The sequence below is a fragment of the Artemia franciscana genome, chromosome 2 (genome assembly GCF_032884065.1).
Source record: "Artemia franciscana chromosome 2, ASM3288406v1, whole genome shotgun sequence".
NCBI classification, from domain to species: domain Eukaryota; kingdom Metazoa; phylum Arthropoda; class Branchiopoda; order Anostraca; family Artemiidae; genus Artemia; species Artemia franciscana.
In genome coordinates this window covers 28,168,966-28,187,050 of record NC_088864.1, presented here as the reverse complement: position 1 = coordinate 28,187,050, position 18,085 = coordinate 28,168,966, and the positions used below count along the sequence as shown (strand labels likewise).

Below are 18,085 nucleotides of genomic sequence, written 5' to 3'. Positions count from 1 at the left end.
TTCAAGTTGTCATTTGACAATTCCAATGGTATGTTGTACAGTACTATTTTCTGAGAATTTTTCAGGGTTGGTTTCCACCATTCAGGAGTAACAGGGATATTGCCAATTTTATTTAGGCTAAGGGCTTTGTAGGCTTCATTTCTGTCTAGAAACATAACCATTAGTGAACCATCTCTGTTCACATTCACAGTGAAGCTGCATCTAAAAGTTTTGAAAAGATTCATTCTAATGTTAGTAATATTTTTGATAGAGAAGGATTGATCTTTTACTATTGGAGCAAAAAGGATAATGGATTTGTCCTTTATCTCCACAGCTGGATTTGGGTTTGAGAGTCCCATTATTTCAGGAGGACTCATAGAAGGTTTTTTTCGTTTCTGTTTTCTGCCTACTGTCTGAAAATCCTCATTTAGCAGGTTGTCAGTTTCAGAGATTGGTGGCTCAGAGACAGTAATCATGGTTTCATTCAGGCTATCATCATTGGATATTGGAGATACAACAATAGGAATATCAGCTTCTGATAACCAATTAGATACTTGGCCCCCTTCCCTGAGGGGGCTAGAAGTGTTAGGAAACATTGGGTTCAGGAAAGGGAAATTCCAGAAACTCTAACCACGCAATAAATTTATATGAAAAGGCAAAATAATACTTCTCAATCAAAAGGAGTAGCAAGAGCTTTAATTCCTTTCACTCAGAAAATAAATGAAATCAATAATATAAATTTTTCATCAATTGATTTCATCTTGCAGATTTAAATTTGATGCCTTTTAGACTAAACAATTTCATATTTTTAAATTTTTTGCCATTGAAGCGTTCGATTCGCAATTCTGTGTTGACTTTCTAGGTCAACTTTTTACTAAATAAAACGGCAGCAGAGAAAAAAGTCAACTTTTAAGTTGACTTTTTCGAGTCGATTCGAACGCAACTCTATTTATAATTATTGGTTGAACTTTTCAGGCGTAGATTTCAAAAATAAGAATTCGTAGGCTTAAAATAAGAATTAAAAGCTGACAAATAGAATTTTAGCCACGCAAAATGAAGTTTTGATTTTGTTTTTTTCATATTAGGGCTACTTGGATAAATGTTGGGTTATATCCTGCAGTTTGATTCACATAGGCTTTAATATAGCAAGTCAAGAGTTTGGATTTGCTTTTGAAAACTTGTTTAGATACTTGGAAAGCTTTGTTTCATCCTTTCAATGCTCTAGGTTTGATCTTACCTTGTTATTTTGAGGCCAGAGATAAAACCTTGGTGAAGCAAGGTCCTAGTGGTCACAAAGCATTGTTAATCCAATCACTATTCTTACTAGATGCCTCAAGATGTGTTGCATCTTCCTCAGAACTCTTTACATATCCGCCTTACCCTATAGGGCTATGGATAAATTTTCAGGTCAAACTCTAGTTTGGCTACTGTTTGCTACCTTAGAAATGGGTTAGGTCAGGAAAATGGAACTTTGAGTAATGAATCCAGGGCGAAAAATAGGGGTAAAATTCTAGTTAATTGACTTCTTGCTATCTCAGAAAGGGTTTAGGTTAGGAAAAATGAAACTTTCAGGAATGGGTCTACAGGCTAAAGTATGTCCCAGAAAGGTATTTTAAAGTACCCACCTCCACTCCTTCTCCCTCTAGAGGGCCCTGAAATTTGCCTACATGACAGGTCTATACCTATTGAAATTTTGACAAAACAACATTTTACCCTAATTTTCAGTTACTAGTTGCTTTTCCTGTGCCTTTAGTTCTGAAAATATAATTCCTGTTATTTGAGTAGAATTTTGAGCCATATCAATGTTTTTTTTTTAATTTAGGAAATGTATTTGTATATCTTTAAAACCTTATAAAATGGAATTGAGCAAAGTTATGAAGCTGCAAACAATTTTGTTATATTTCAATTAAGCAGAAGATCTATTTTGCAAGGTTTCACTTTTATAACACACATACTTTTTAAGGTCATCAAAGGTCAGGGCCCTCTAGAGGGAGAAGGATTGGAGGTAGTTGCTTCAAAATACCTTCCCGGGACATACTTTAGTCTGTAGATTCATCCCTGAAAGCTTCATTTTCCTAACCTAAACCCTTTCTGAGATAGCAAGAAGTCACTTAACTAGAATTTTACCAAAATAGGTAAAACTCTAGTTTAGCTACTTTTCACTGTCTTGGAAAGGGAATAGGTTAGAAGAATGAAACTCAGTTATCAATCCAGGGTCAAAAACATACTCTGGGAAGGTACTGCCAAGCTTCTATGTTAACCCTTTTCTGATTTCTAAGTCTTAGAAAATTGCTTACTCCAAAGGTCTATACCTAAGCTATTGAAATTTTGACAAAACAAGATATAGCTTAATTTTCCATTGTCAGTTTCTTTTACTCTGGCTTTAGCTCTTAAAATGCAATTCCTTTTATTTGAGTAGCATTTTAAGCCATATCAATGGGTTTTTTTTTCAAAATTCAGGAAATGTATTTGCATATCTTTAAGACCTTATAAAGTGTGATTGAGGAAAGTTGTGAAACTGAAACCAGTTTCTGTGTACTTCATGTAAGCAGACCTTCCCAGGACATACTTTAGCCTTTAGACCCATCCCTAAAAGTTTTTTTTTCTATTCTAACCCCCTGGTGCTCTTTTACACATTGTGTAAATTGTGAAGAAATGCCTAGCCCCTTATTTAACAGAATTGGCTATAAGTCTTAGAAGTATCTTATATAAAAATACACCTGATACAGTTTATTTCTTTGGAGATGACACAGAATAGCATTAAAGTTGAGTATTTGCTTTGCAAGAACTGTGTCCCTTCTGTTGTAAAGTATTTTGGATAGACACTAATCTAACCATTGGCGTATTGCTGTTGCAAATCGTTTTGCTTAAATGAGTGTTCGGAAAACAAATAGCAAATGTAAATTTGCTTTTTGTTATTATTCAAGACTAGAATATCACAAAGCTAAGCAATAACATTGCTTGTTGTATCTTAAGTAAATACAATTCCAGATGGAGTTTTGTTGATACCTGTCTTAAAATAAATTTGTTTAAATAAAATATATTGTTTATGGGACAGTAGAGAAAATGACAACAACCAGGAATTGAGTTTTTTTTCATATTTCTTTTTTCAAATAATAGTTCTCTGATCACATCTGTGTTCCTTGCTAAGTTATTGGTACTCTAGGTTGGGAATCCTCTGTCCAAGGGGTGTTTTGGGCCTTGCTGACTTTCCCTTCATAGCAAAGATTTATTGTTGTGTATAATGTAGATATTTTAAAGTAATCAATCATTAAGAAGTCCCTTTTAGTTTTATCAAGTTTTTGGGTAATAAACCTTTTTAATTACCTTAAAATATTTATTCAGGTCCTTTACCATTGGCTGCCCTTTATATTACACTCGGTAATGATTGAAATATGTTGTGGTCACTAAAAATTTTGATAATCCAACCTATTTTACCATCTTAAGGTTGTTTACAAAAGTGTAAGAAAATATTTAAGTACTGACTTAGCTACAGAAAACTTCTATATATAATAAAATGTAAGCAAGATGGTCCTTACTTTGGCCATATCTGTGGAAGTACTAATGAGAGTGTGGGTCATTTGATGTATGTGAAGAATTGAGTGAGATGAGAAATGAAGTGTAGGTTTGATGAGAGATGGCTGGTGAATGTGAGGACAGATGAATGTTTTGCAAGATTTTAAAATTTTGGACAACTTCTTACATTGACAATAGAGCACAGAAGTAAAATTTTGCAATTGTGTTGCAAGAGCAACACTTTGGTTTTGTCCCGGTTTTTTTTTGTTTTGTTTTTTTCCTATGCCGCCGATCTCAGCTTATTCCTGGAAACTGGTAAGGGTCTAACCTGTGCGGTTTTTACGGAAAGTGTGGACCTCAGGCCGGATTGATGAATATGACATTACATTTTGGAAAGCTCCATAGAACTCTTGCCTGGGGCCAAAAAGGATGGTTTTTGCTTGTCCTCGAGCCAGAGCCTATGGTGTGCGAAGTGAAGTGGAGTTATATAGCCTATGTCAGAGAGGAGTATCTGAAGTTGTGCAGCCAAGCTTTCGTTTCATCAAACCATGTTTCTGCTTTCGAGTGGAAAGCTCCGTTCTAGCAGGCAAGCAGGCAGGCACCAGTTTCAAATTGAAGATGGACTAAACTCTATAAGTGTTAAATATATGCGGTAGTTCCCCGGCCCCACACCCAATATATCTTCTTTGAGTGATAAATAGAAAAATTTACAGAAACAAACAAGTGCGATTTTCCCACGGGTCCGAAAGTGCTGCCATCTATTGTTTCTAGCCATTTCTGTTCGTGATTTCAGCTGACTTTACCATTCTTTTTTTTCTACTTGGGATTGCAATAGAGAAATGGTATCAGATATACCTCTTAAACTTTAAAAGTTCTCTCATTGCTAAAGAAATTAGAGCTTATCCTTTGCTCCTTTCTAAGTGGTGGTGTTAGAAAGTTGGCCTCCGGCAAAAAAGTCAACTTTTGAACTAAGACAGATAGATTTTTTTTTTCAATGACAACCGATAGACCTTGATGAGCTGATCAAAGTATATGTCATCCATTTTTTGTTACAAAAATTCCTTCATGACATACACCAGTTTGAAAGTTTCAAGGGGTTGACAACTTCAGTGGTAAGGTACACACTTGAACCAAAAATAGGCCGATACCAATTGTGAGATATGTAGGGGACTTCCAAGCAACAGTCGATTATTAGCTTATAATCATCTTTGGCAATGAGGGGTTTGCAACTTTTGCTGATTGGTGTACCTATTATCTGTTTCTGGTGTAATTGATGGTAAGAACAACTTGGTTCCCGATTGTAAGACATGTAGGGGAGTTGTAAGTAATAATCGGCTGTTAGGCTACAATGACTTCAGCGACAAGGGGCTTGGAACATTTGCTAGTTGGTGTACCCATTATTTGTTTCCGGTGAACTTGGATGTATATCCCGGGAGAGGGACTTGTAAGTAAGAATCGGTTGCTAGAGGAGGCTCACGAGGGGCTACAAATTTGTGCAAATTGGTGCACATCTATGGAATCAGGGACCCATAAATTTCCTGTAATGACTCGCCATCCAATAATAAGCGATCCTGGATGGCGAGTCATTACAGGAAATTTATGGGTCCCTGATGGTATTTTGATCCTGAAAAGTTACAGATAGCTTTATAATACCAACTAGATTACATAAGATAATGTTCAAAGTTTCCATCCGTCACGATGTCTACGATTGAAAAGGATAAAGTTCAACCGGCTGCAAAGTGACATTTAGGGGCCTAGTAAGTAATAATCGGCTGTTAGTGTGGACCTCAGGCCGGATTGATGAATATGGCATTATATTTTGGAAAGCTCCATACGACTCTTGCCTGGGGCCAAAAAGGATGGTTTTTGCTTGTCCTCGAGCCAGAGCCTATGGTGTGCAAAGGATAAAGTTCAACTGGCTGCAAAGTCAATTTAGTCCCTTCTTCCAATATTTTTTTTTTTCCAACCTTGAGGAATAGCCTTTGATCATCTGATTACTGATTGTGTTATTCTTTGTCTCTCACGGAAGAGGGACTTGTAAGCAAGAATGGGTTGCTAGAGGAGGTTCATGAGGGGCTACAAATTTGTGCAAATTGGTGCACATCTATGGTATTTGATCCTGAAAAGTTACGGATAGCTTTATAATACCAACTAGATTATATAAGATAATGTTCCAAGTTTCCATCCGTCACGATGTCTACGATTGAAAAGGATAAAGTTCAACTGGCTGCAAACTCAATGTAGTCCCTTTTTCCGATATTCTTTTGCTGTTGTTTTTTCAACGCTGAAGAATTTGATCATGTGATTACTGATTGTGTTCTTCTTTGAATATGCCGTTTTGAAAGCTTTGATAGTTTTGACAACTTCAGCATTTAACCGATAGTGAAGAAACAAAACCAAAGTGTTGCTCTCGCAACACTTTAATCAGCAAAGCCGGACAAAGGTTGCCGCAACACTTCACGTTGCCCAGGCAACGTAGGTCTAGTTTTCTTTTTGTTTTGAATTGTCATGATCCCAGGGCTTTAGTGCAATACAACTTACTAATGTTTATTCACTTTCTTTAAACAAACACAAGGTCTATGTCTTCTACATAGACCTTTGGATTTGTTGGCAGGATTTCAAAGTAGGTCAAATGACCCTCTGGTAAAAATAAGCAATTTGTGAAACATCTAGATTAAAAAAAAGTCTTTTAGAAAACAAAGAAGACAAATGAATAAAGAAAAGTATCCTATATCATAATTATTGGGCACCCTTAAGATGGAAATGAACAAAGCTTCAACTAAGAATCTGTTTTGTTTAAACAGACAGAAAGGACAAACCTCCAAGCTTTGACAAATACAATCTCACATTGGTGCTCCTATCTTTTCAAAGGGGACTTTCTTTGGATTTTTTCTATCCAACTAAAACCAAAAGGGACAGCATCATATACAAGTGACCTTCCAATTACCCTACATAGCAATTTTTCCCTCTGTTTAGGGTAGCTCAACAAAGACAAAGTCTTATCATTTAGGACTTTTTATAGATGATTTTAATTTTACAGTATGAATACAACATTTTCCAAGATATTACCTGAACAATTCAACCAAAGATTCCACTAATTTAGCCCCTTTCTATCTCTTTAAATACATCAGAAAGTATGTTAGATCATTTTTCAATTCACTCTTACCTCAAATTAATATCAAATATGTCAAATCCGGAGGAAATTAAGCCAATGCTAAATCGTTTAATTATAATAGAATGACACTCTTAACACTTTACAAATGTAAAGTAAAAAGAGTGTTTTTGCGAAGCAGTTTTGTTTTAGCTCAACTATGTGTATTTTTTTTCCATTTTTGCGTGAAACATACAAGCTGGTTAAACCAGCTGGTTGACGCAAAAAAGGCTTTTGGTTGCATCAACCAAAGAGACTGTTTGAGCTCAACCACTCGGTGTGGTTGAGCTCAACCGCTGTTTTTGCATGAAACAATGACAAACCAGGTTGTCATATAAAGTGTTTTTGCTTGAAACAATTGACTTATTTAACCAGGACTGTCATTGTTTTTAACCGCAGGGTTCTAACATTTATAATGATTGGTTTAACTTTTCAGGTGTTGATTTCAAAAATAAGAATTGGCAGGCTATAAATAGGCTTATATAAAATAAGAATTATAAGCTGACAGATGGAATTATAAGAATTAATATAGAATTAATAACCCTGTGTTTTTTTACTTGCCCAATGGTATTTCCACTTATCAGGTTTTAACCCCCTAACAGATAACAACAAATACTTATCTGGCCAGGTGTCACTTGAAACAGCACGAATAACTACGAAAATAACAACATTTTTCACATGTAAAATAGCCTATATTATTGCTTTAATGCTATGTGAAGTTCTGACAAGGAAGAGGCTGGGGTTTTGGGCCTGTTTCTAATTTTACAGGCAAATACACCTTCAGCAATTATTTCAGAGCTGGGTAGTCTAATACAATTTGTGTGGCCAGAAGTTTAATTGTAAGATTGCAAATTGTGGTTGTCATTTGCCTTTTTTAGTCATTCCATTCAAGATGCTTTGGATATTTTTTATTGTGATAATTGTCTTAACGCTCTGAAAAGGGAAAAATATTTCAATTGCATAGGATAGGAAAATTTCAATTGGCTATTCTATTTAAAAGTCCTAAACTAGCCAGGGAAGTGTTTTTATAACTAAAAATCACCACCTTCTTTGAACTCCAATTATATAGCCCTGTTTTTGGCCCCCTTGAGCCAGTATCCAGTTCCTGATTGTCATTAACACTAAATTTCACTTTTTCTGTTACTCATTTCTTGTCAATATTACTAAGGGGTCATAGTTAAGCACTAGAGAAGTCATTGTTAAATAACATGTGCTTATGTATATATAGCTTTTTTCTACTTATTCTTCTCTGGTTATATAATGCTTGATGTGGTATAAGCCAAGAGAAGGACCTGTAGACCTATAGAAGAAAACCTGTTAAAAAAAGATGATTCTTCGTAATTTACATAATAATTTTAGCTAAAACATTCTACATGCAGACCTGCTCTATTTTAGCCCCACCCCTCCTAATATGGAAATCTATAGCTGAAATTACATATTTTCTGTTGATTCTGCCAATCTATCCCTCAACCCTAGTACCTGTTAAATGAAGCAGCTGTGGCAAAACAAGAACTGGAAAACAAGTAAAAGGTGGCAGAAAACATTGGAATATATAATTTGGGCTATATATTTGCAAATTAGGCATGTTAGGGGTAAATTTTTTGTTGTTCATATTTTGACTTAGAAATAAAGTGAATATACCACGTGATGCCTTTTTGTATGTTCTTTACAAATATAATAATTGCTTATATTGCTAGTTCAAATTTAAGCACTTTTTGACCTTACTTAACCTAACAAATTTTGACAGTGAAAAGCATACATTGTTTTGTCAAAAATGACCAAAAACACATACTTTAATTGAAAATTTGGCATCAAAGAAGAAGAAAAACAGCATAATATTGTAAAATTTATTAATCCAACTTAATTGTGGAAAATCAGTGCTCATACATTATACAACATTTAAAAAATAGATTAATAATGAAACATTAAGTTTGAGACCAATTTTTTAAGCTTTTTTATACCAAAAAACTATTTGGGTATATTTTGATCATTTTCAAGAGCTCAAAAACTTGCAATTGAAGCACTTATTATGTTTGTAAATCAAAAATATGAACAACAAAAAATTTACCAAGTATTAGTAAAGCTGCATGATTTTCCCCTGGGTATGTAGGCTAAGTGGAAGGTCACTTATAACTGATCCTGTCCCTACTGTTTTTACTTGGTTGAAGAAAATCCAAAAAAAGTTCCCATTGAAAAGGAAAGAGACAAAAAGTGAGATTGAATTTGTCATAGCTTGGAGGTTTCCCCCTTCAGTCCGTTTAAAGAAAACAGATTCATAATTGAAGCTTTGTTCATTTCAATCTTAGGGATGATCTACATTTCTTACACTTCATTAAATGGTTGTAAAGGAATACTTTTATTTATTTGTCTTGTTTGTTTTCTACATGATTTTTCAAATCTTTAAATTGATATGCATTTCTTACAAATTAATTAGTCATACCACAGTTTGATTTGCAAGTTTTGACCTACTTTGTAACCCTGGTCTCTAATTTGCATATAAATTTATTGAAGCTAGGAAACATAGAACTCCTCTCTGTTTAAAAGAAAATGGATGGACATGAGTAGGTTTTAATATACTAAAGTCCTAGGGCCATGGCAATTAAAATAAAACAATGAAGATTAACTTTAAATGCTTGACATTACATAAATATAATATTCACAAAGAAAAATCATTCACGAAATCTTACTTTTGTGCTCAGTTGCCAACCTGAGCAATTGCCCTAAATTTTCAAACCTTGGAAAACATTCACCAGCCACCTATTACGACCTACACTCTTGTCTGTACATCAACAATTCATTGAAAAGGAAGGACCACCTTACTGGCATTTCTTCCTTTGTACTTATATTTAATGGGTTTAAAAGATAGCTTCTATGGCTAAGTCAGAAGCCCAGTAAAGGACCAGGTGGTCCTTTAGCCAGGAAGTGCAATAGGAAGATAGGGGCCAGTCAGCCTATGCTTTTGCATGCCCTTCCTGCTTACTGACCCCAGTTTTCTCTAGGTAACCTGTTAAGCTTGGGCCAATTCTGGCTGAACTTACAGTCACATCACTGACCTTTGTCCCAAAGCAAATAAACAGCTAATGCCAGGAATTAAACCTGTTCCCTTTGGATAAAGGATTCTCAACCTAGAGTGCCAGCCACTTAGGAAGGAACACAAATGTCACCAGAGAACAAAAATTATTTGGAAAAAGAAAATATTGAAAAAAAAACAACTCAAGTCAAAGTTGCTCCCATTTTGCACTGCTGTCCCACAAACAATGTGTATTTTATTAAGACAAATAAATTTTAAGACATGTATCAACAAGACTCCATCAGGGATTGTATTTACTTAAGATACAATCAGTAATAGGAATGCTTAGTTTTGTGATATTCTAGTCTTGAAACAATAAAAAAAGAGAAATTATATGTTCTATTTGTTTTCCAAAAGTCCATTTGAGAAAAATCATTTGTGACAACAATATACCCATGAATCTCTAAAATGCTTTAAACAGTGGAATTCTAAAAATAATTATACTGATCAGCAAGACGAATATTAACATAACTCTCTAAACTTGGCACTTTTTATGACAATTTTTAGCAAAGCAAATGCAAAACTTTAATGGTGTCCTATGTCATCTAAAAAAAAATAAATATTAAAATGTGTCAGATGTATTTTGATATAATATACCTCAATGACTTTTAGTTGAATCTATGAAATGAAGGGCCAGGTATTCCTTTACATTTTATACAACATGTAAAAAGAAAAACAGTTCAAATTTTTTCACAAAAGAAGCTTGATGTAAAAAAATGAATGTATTTTTAACAGAAAGCAACTGACATCAATAAAATCAAACAAAACAAAAATTCATGGAAAATAAATAATATAAGCCATATATTTAATCTATAATGAGGTGGCATAAAAGATTATTTCTAAAATTAGAAAAAACCAGTGTTATGGCTTAAAGTTCTGCTCAATCAACAGGAATTGTCTTTTCAGAACTAAGGCCAGAGAAAAAAGAAACTGATAACCAAAAAATAAGGCACCCAAAAATTTCAGGACCCTCTAGAGGGAAATGAATTAAAAGTAAGTACTTCAAAATACCTTCCTGGGACATACTTTAGCCTGTAGACACATCCCTGAAAGTTTTCATTTTCCTAGCCTAACCTCTTTCAAAGATAGCCAAAAGTAGTTAAAGTAAAATTATACCCCTAATCTACCTTATAAATCCAGTTTAGCAATCTCAACAAATATAGACTATATAAAAGGCTATAGGTATTGGCCTAATCATTCTAAATTTTTTTCAACTAAAAATTATAGGATGGTTTAAAAACTAGGCCTGTTTGATATAGTAATATTTGACTAACTCACCAATGTGATAGCTGCCTTCCTAAAAACCAACCTTTCTAATAACCAAAAGCTTTTCTTCTGACTCCTTATGAAGCTTAGCCTATGCATGACAGGCCTAAAACACCAAAAAACTCCTCAGATCCTCAGTAATATGTATAAGATTACTTACAGGTCACTGAAAAGCTAAGATTATTTCTATGATTTAAAGTTCCCTTGTCTTTTCTCTAGACTTCACGATTTCACATGTTTATCCATTTAAAAAAATTTGTAACATTGACGTCACTTGTCCTCAATAATCTTTTTTTCGGGGTTAGAAAGTGCAAGCCCACGGACAAGTAATCCTGAGCGTTTGAGGGATAATCCGAGTAGCCTCTGACGTCATGTGCGTCTCATAAAACGCGTGGATTAGTTAGATAAGTAACCGGACAAATAAAAGAACACGGGGTAAGTATCTTTTCTTCATCATTCTCTTAGCCACCTGGTTTAAAATATGTGAATATTGTTTACAAACAGAGACGAGGACTGAGTGTTCCCAACTGCTTTAAAAGTGGTTGTTGGCCTTAGTAAGAAATGAAAGCAAAAGCTAACAATAAAAGGTGAAATGTCTAGTTAACCTTAATTCATTTTGGAAATTTTAAAAATACTTAAGTTGCCTAGGATAAGATGCCCAGTTCTCAAGACAGACAATCACTACTCAAACAGTTAAATAACTATACTCTACCACTGCAAACGTAGGTTGTGTTAACCAATTGGATGGTTTGAGGATATTTTTCATGAACAAAATGTTATTCCCTCTGCTATTCAAAAGTAGAGTCTTACACTCTACACATACATCAACACATTTGATGGTAAAGTCTAACCTTGGAGAATACAGGTCTCATCTTTGTTGCTGGGGTTTTAAAGTTCAAACAAGTATATAAATCATAGATGGGCTCGATCTTTGATAGATTTCACCCAAGACATGTATTGTGAAGCAGAATAGACTAATAACATTTAGATAGGCTAGGTAATAGGAGTAACTTGGTCTAAGTTCAAGTGTTGAAAAACAGGTTCCACAAGATTATAGTCAGCCAACCCTAGCTAGCCTAGTTGTATCTATCAGCCAATCCTAACCAATTATGCTTATATACACCATGTCTAGGATTAGAAGCCAATTGCCTAGCCCCTTTCTTAATGAGGATGAAGAAATCACAGGCTGGAGGATGAGAAATCACAGGCATATTCAACAGATTTAAAGATTTTGGTTTCATGGGATGGATGAAGAGTTGACTGCAAGGGTAAACAGGATGGAAGTTTTAAATGCACTCTAAGATTCCTATATAAATCCCTGAGAAGACAGACAACTGGTGGGTTGATGCCTTGCTTTGCCATATGAAGAAGCATGGATGAATGAATTAAGGAATCAAACACACATTTAGCATCATATCCAGTAAGGATCAGACTTTGCCTCAAAGATTCAGTATGGGCAAGGAGAGTAAAAACTGCTGTAGGAGCTTGAGAACAGCCAACATTAGCCTGAAAACCAAATTGATATAGGGTAACATAATACTTCAGTCTTGGCTTGTCAATAAAAGGAGCTCAAAAAGTTTACAGAGCATTGTATAAACAGTGATGGAATAGAAGGAGGAACATAACAACTCAGATTTTCTTTATAATAGGATGGTTTTAGAAGATGCAAAAAGATCATACCAAATGTTTGATTAAAGAACTGGTTTATAGCTCAAATGAAAGCCAATTATCAGGAGAATAGATTGCAATTTTTTCAGACTTTTCACTGTTCAAATAAGGAAAAATGGAGGTATCCCTACATGTACCAGTTGTCCTATTAATCAGTGGGTGGCATTTATAGGGGCAATGGATGGTAAACAGTTGGTTTTGATATAAACCATTCATTTTCAGCAAAAAAAGATAACATCAGTCGTATAATCAAAGAAATGACTTCAAATAACTAAAATCAAGCCCACTTTCATCATAAATCAACTACCAGTTGGTGAAGTTGAAATATGAAGATGCCCTGAAAGCAAGAAAAGAGGTCATTAATTATTTTAAGGATGTTTATCCTGGGGTAGAAACATGTGTCCTCTTGGTCTGGCCACTTCCTATATATCTATATCTGAAATTTGTCCATATACATTACATTTACTTTGGCTTTGTTCTTTGTTTTTTCTAAAACTCATCCAGGGTAAAATTCCCTGTCATCTACTACCAATGTTGATGTAGCTAAAGCTTTTTTGGGTCACATCCTCCTAATCAGAAGAACCAGCCTTCAACAAATAATCACTTTTGTTGTCCAGGACCTTTTTGACTTTGCTGCCTGGGTCAATGAAAAGAATCTTCTTTATGTAAGTGTTTTTCCCTTCAGCAACTATTGTATCACCTACTTTGCTTTTCTTCTTTTTCAAGGTACAGTTTGACAAAAATATTAGTCAGAACTTTGTTAGCTCCTTTCTGGCTTCCTTGACTGCATTGGCTAATGCAAAGCTTTGGTTTAGGGTATGGTCTTTCTAGTTCAGGAGTAAATGGTTCTCAGTTTGAAACAGGAGTAGATGAGCTCCAACCTTCTTCATTGTTCACCTTAGCCTTAGGGTCTTCTGGCTGACTTGGGATATTGTTTACAGGACATTGAGGGGCATGTCCATCAATACTAGGGAAAGCAGCCTTTTCAGTGAAAAAAAAGGTAAGAAAATCTACATCTGTGAAGATTTTAGGGGCTATATTCTAGCCTTTTCAAAGCCTCCTGTGATGTTGTTTGATATGAACAATAAAGCTTTGTCCAATAAGTATGTCTTGAAATGATATATATATATTTCAAAAATAGATCTTAGTTGGTCCAACCTGACAGCAAGGCTCTGTCTGCTGAGTTGGCTAGAGTATCAGCTAGGATGTGAAGCTGAAATTTTTTCTTGAAAATATAAAGTAAAGTGGTAATTACTGACCACTTCTAGAAACAGTCCCAACAATGGTCAAAAGGACACCCTTCTCTGCAGGTGCTACCATGCCCACTATCCTCCAGCCCTTCTTCTTAAACACCTTAGGAGGAAGATGAACTGTGGTCACCAAAATTTCATCACAGTTTTTTATGTCACTTGTGGTCAAAGGATGCTTTTTCAGGAGTGACTCCAGGTTCAGGAAGGTCTGCCCAATATTGACTTTGTTAAAGGTTATGGTTTAACCCAAGTTTTTTGGTTGAGGCTTGTCAAGTAATAGCTATAAATTTTGAGCTGAAAAGCCAACCAATCAATCCCTGTTTCTTTGGCATCCCTCCAGTTCTGATGGATTGTCTTGTTGGTTTCTACAGAAAAGTTGTAATTGAGGATCTAAGCATCTTTCCTTGTCAAGCCATAACACATCTTGCTTGTTTCTAGGAGGTATTTGTGCTGCTTAACTTCTTTGCTAGTTGCAAATGCCTGGTTAAAACCATATTTTATTGCATTAGTGTGCTATTCCATTGTCACTGAGTTTTTGAATATTTCACATGCTATTTTTGAAGCAAAGATAAAGAAATCCTGTGTTCTTCCCAGGCTCTTCAGATAGTAAGGTAATTTTCTATAGAAATTATTGCAGCCTTTATCTGGGCAGCTGCTTTTGACTGATTCTCCTACTTGCCTCTTGGAAAGCATTGTATTTGTGATTGTATTTGTTTCTGTCTACTTCTTTCCTATTATAAGTCATTTGTGTTGTTTGATTTTTCCCTTATTTTGCTGGATGATGTGATTTATGGTAGTTTAAGATTCAATGTAGTAAGGTTTAGAAAAATGCTCAGAAGACAATGTGATTTATGGTAATTTAAGATTCAATGTAGTAAGGTTTAGAAAATTGCTCAGAAGACAATGTGATTTATGGTAATTTAAGATTCAGTGTAGTAAGGTTTAGAAAATTGCTCAGAAGACTGGTCAAAAATAACATGAATATGACAGTATTGAAAAAAGGCAAAGCAAAAAAAGCACTCACAGGCAAATCCCTGAAATAAAGTACATCAAAAAATAAATATTAAATACTTGCTAGGGTGATACTATTAAAATGCCAAGTAAAATTAAGGAGAAATGATTTACAATATCTCTAGATACTTGAGGCTGGGTAAGTAATTAATTGTGTTCAATTCTTTTTATTTGCTGGAGCATAGAGTCTAGTCAGTCAGTAGGGGGGCTCTCAATGATTGGTTAATAAACCACAATGGGTTGGAAAATGAAAAAATTTGGTCCAAATCAATATTTCGACTCATGTCTACAACTATCAAGTTAATTCAAGTTGAGTTTTATCAGTGCATCATCATTAGTTGAGTAGTTGTGCCCAAATATCATTTTACAGTTCTTTTTTTGTACCATCTCTTGTCTGTCTGGTTGAACTTTCATCAGCCCTGGATGCCAAGCTGGACATTTATATTCAAGAGAAGGTGTAGCATAACTACTGTATACAAATATTGAAATATCAGTTATGATACCATATCTCTTCAAGTTGGAAAAATATTGTAAAAGTGAGGTGCCTTTTTTATTCAGATTGTCAACATGCAAGTTATATCTTAAATCTTTGTCTAAAAGTATTTCAACTGTTTTCTTTGTTAGTAGTAGGGAATTATAAGGAAATGTGACTGTCAAGCTTTATGAATAAGATCTCATAGAAGAGATCTTATTCTCAGTAACTCTCAATTTTATTTGCCCTAATTCAGCTTTTAAAAATCATTACAAATTTGCATCAAGTCAAACTGCTCAATAGTCTGAGGGCTTAGTCACAGGTCTAAGGCAGTTAAGTCATCAGTGAATTTAGAATTCTCACGAATTGTTGTTAAAATACAGTTAAAAACAATAAGAAATAAAAGTGAACCTAATTTACTCCCTTGTGCTGAACTGCAAAAATATCTAAAAATTTAAATGGACACACTATTTTATGTCTCCAAACAGATATTAAAAGATAAAACTTTTAAACACTTTCAAAAGAGCCAGTGTTTTTGAAAGTGGATAAACCATAAGATAAACCTCAGCAGTTTTAAGTTTGATACCCATGCCAGTGTTCATATAAATTTTCTTCTTTTTTCTTTTTTTAATCTTTCTGTTGTTTTTGCTAATTTTGTAATTTTTTTATCTTTATCTGATTGCTTTCACTTGGTTAGTTTGCATGTTTTCCAATCTTCTCTGTTTCTAATTCTTGTTTTGTTTGCAGACATCATGAATGAGACTAGTGAAAGACTAGACATGCATGTTGAGCTTTGCTTCCTTACTATGTAGATCCTATATAGTATGACATGTATATTGACAAAGTTTCTATTAAAAACTTGTGAAGTACAAGTTTTAGTCTGTAAAAGAGGCCATATTCTAACATGGCTTTTAAATTGATTATATCACATGGACTTCAGAATTCTTCTAGTTATTGTTTTTTTCTTCTAATATTATCCTTTTTTTTAATGTTTGCCAACCTGTTAAATTTATTATCTGTTACCAAAAACCAATATTTGATAGGTTCATTGATAGTGATTTTGCCTGTCAATAACTTGTCAATCAGCCCAGTGAATCAGATACCCGCCCCCTGCAAAAAAAAAAATAATAATGCAAATTAAATAAATATAGATCATTTGGAAATGGAAAAAATAGACAAGTAAGGACGTATTATTTCTTGTTAGCAACCTGGCCAAAGAGCTGCTTGCAATTATTTTAATTTTTTTAGTTTGGTGTAGTATTTTGACATTCCCTCTTAGTTACCTTTCAGCAGGCTATCAAACCAATTAATTTTAAACTTTCTATGAGAGTATATCTTTCTATCTTTAGTAAAGAGCATAACTCTTCAATGCTTTATTATTTTTTTTCCAGAGCCACTTCATATGGAAAGGATGGTTCTAAAAACTTTGAAAGGGACTTGTTTGATTGGAAATTGAATGTTTTAGGGCTATTTTGAAGCGTCATGTGTAATTTGAGGGTAACCAGCCTTCTTCCTTTCCATCTTTTCTAACCCCTCCAAAGACATTTGATCAAAATTTTTGAGATAACCCTTTTGCTCAAAATAATCAAAAGGTCTTATCAAATTGTTTCCAGGGACAACATGAACCCTACAGGCCCTTAGGCAAGAGTTTACAATGGAAAAGGAGAGTTTGGGTAAAAACATGGGAATAACAAAGGGTATTTAGATGAAATTTTCAGGAAATGTTAGAAGGGATGTTGAACTAAATGAAAAGACACTATTTGCAGCCATATTGCCAAAAGGTTGTATATACAATATCTTAGGAATGACCAAGTACATATAATTGAAGCCTTCACAGAAAGTTGAGGGGGATGTTAAAATAAATCAAAAGACACAGTATGCATCCAGGTTATCAAAGCAGTATATTTGCAACAGCTAAGGGTGTTAAGTTGAAACTTTGGAAAAATGTTGATGGGAAGTTGAATTAAATCAAACAAACTATTTGCATCCCAGATGTCAAAAGGTTATGTATGTGATATTTCAGGAAAAGCTAGGAGCATTAGGTTGACTTTCAGGACTATTGAGCTAAATCAAACAGTTCATGGTAACAAACTGTAGTAAGGAGCGACCCGGCTCAATAGTAACCAAAACTCTAAAAAATGGAATTTTGATACCAATACCTACATCAAAAGAATTGCATTTTAATGCTGATTTTAAATGTATAAGTTTCATCAAGTTTAGTCTTACCCATCAAAAGTTACGAGCCTGAGAAAATTTGCGTTATTTTAGAAAATAGGGGGAAACGCCCCCTAGAAGTCATAGAATCTTGACGAAAATCACACCATCAGATTCAGCGTATCAGAGAACCCTACTGTAGAAGTTTCAAGCTCCTATCTACAAAAATGTGGAATTTTGTATTTTTTGCCAGAAGGCAGATCACGGATGCGTGTTTTTTTGTTTTTTGTTGTTTTTTTTTGTTTTTTTTCCCAGGGGTGATCGTATCTACCCAGTTGTCCTAGAATGTTGCAAGAGGGCTCATTCTAACGGAAATGAAAAGTTCTAGTGCCCTTTTTAAGTGACCAAAAAATTGGAGGGCACCTAGGCCCCCTCCCACGCTAATTATTTTACCATAGTCAACGGATCAAAATTCTGAGATAGCCATTTTATTCAGCGTAGTCGAAAAACCTTATAACTATGTCTTTGGGGACGACTTACTCCCACAC

At 34.5% G+C, this 18,085-nt stretch overlaps 1 protein-coding gene across 1 annotated transcript in view; it reads left to right on the top strand.

Moving 5' to 3' along the window:
- The first annotated feature begins 11,437 nt into the window (after positions 1-11,437).
- LOC136039625 (serine/threonine-protein kinase Warts-like) overlaps positions 11,438-18,085 on the top strand; it is a 63,440-nt gene continuing 56,792 nt past the window's right edge. Inside the window, exon 1 of the mRNA XM_065723526.1 lies at positions 11,438-11,569. The gene's annotated coding sequence lies outside the window, so the exon portion shown is untranslated. The remainder of the gene's footprint in view (positions 11,570-18,085) is intronic.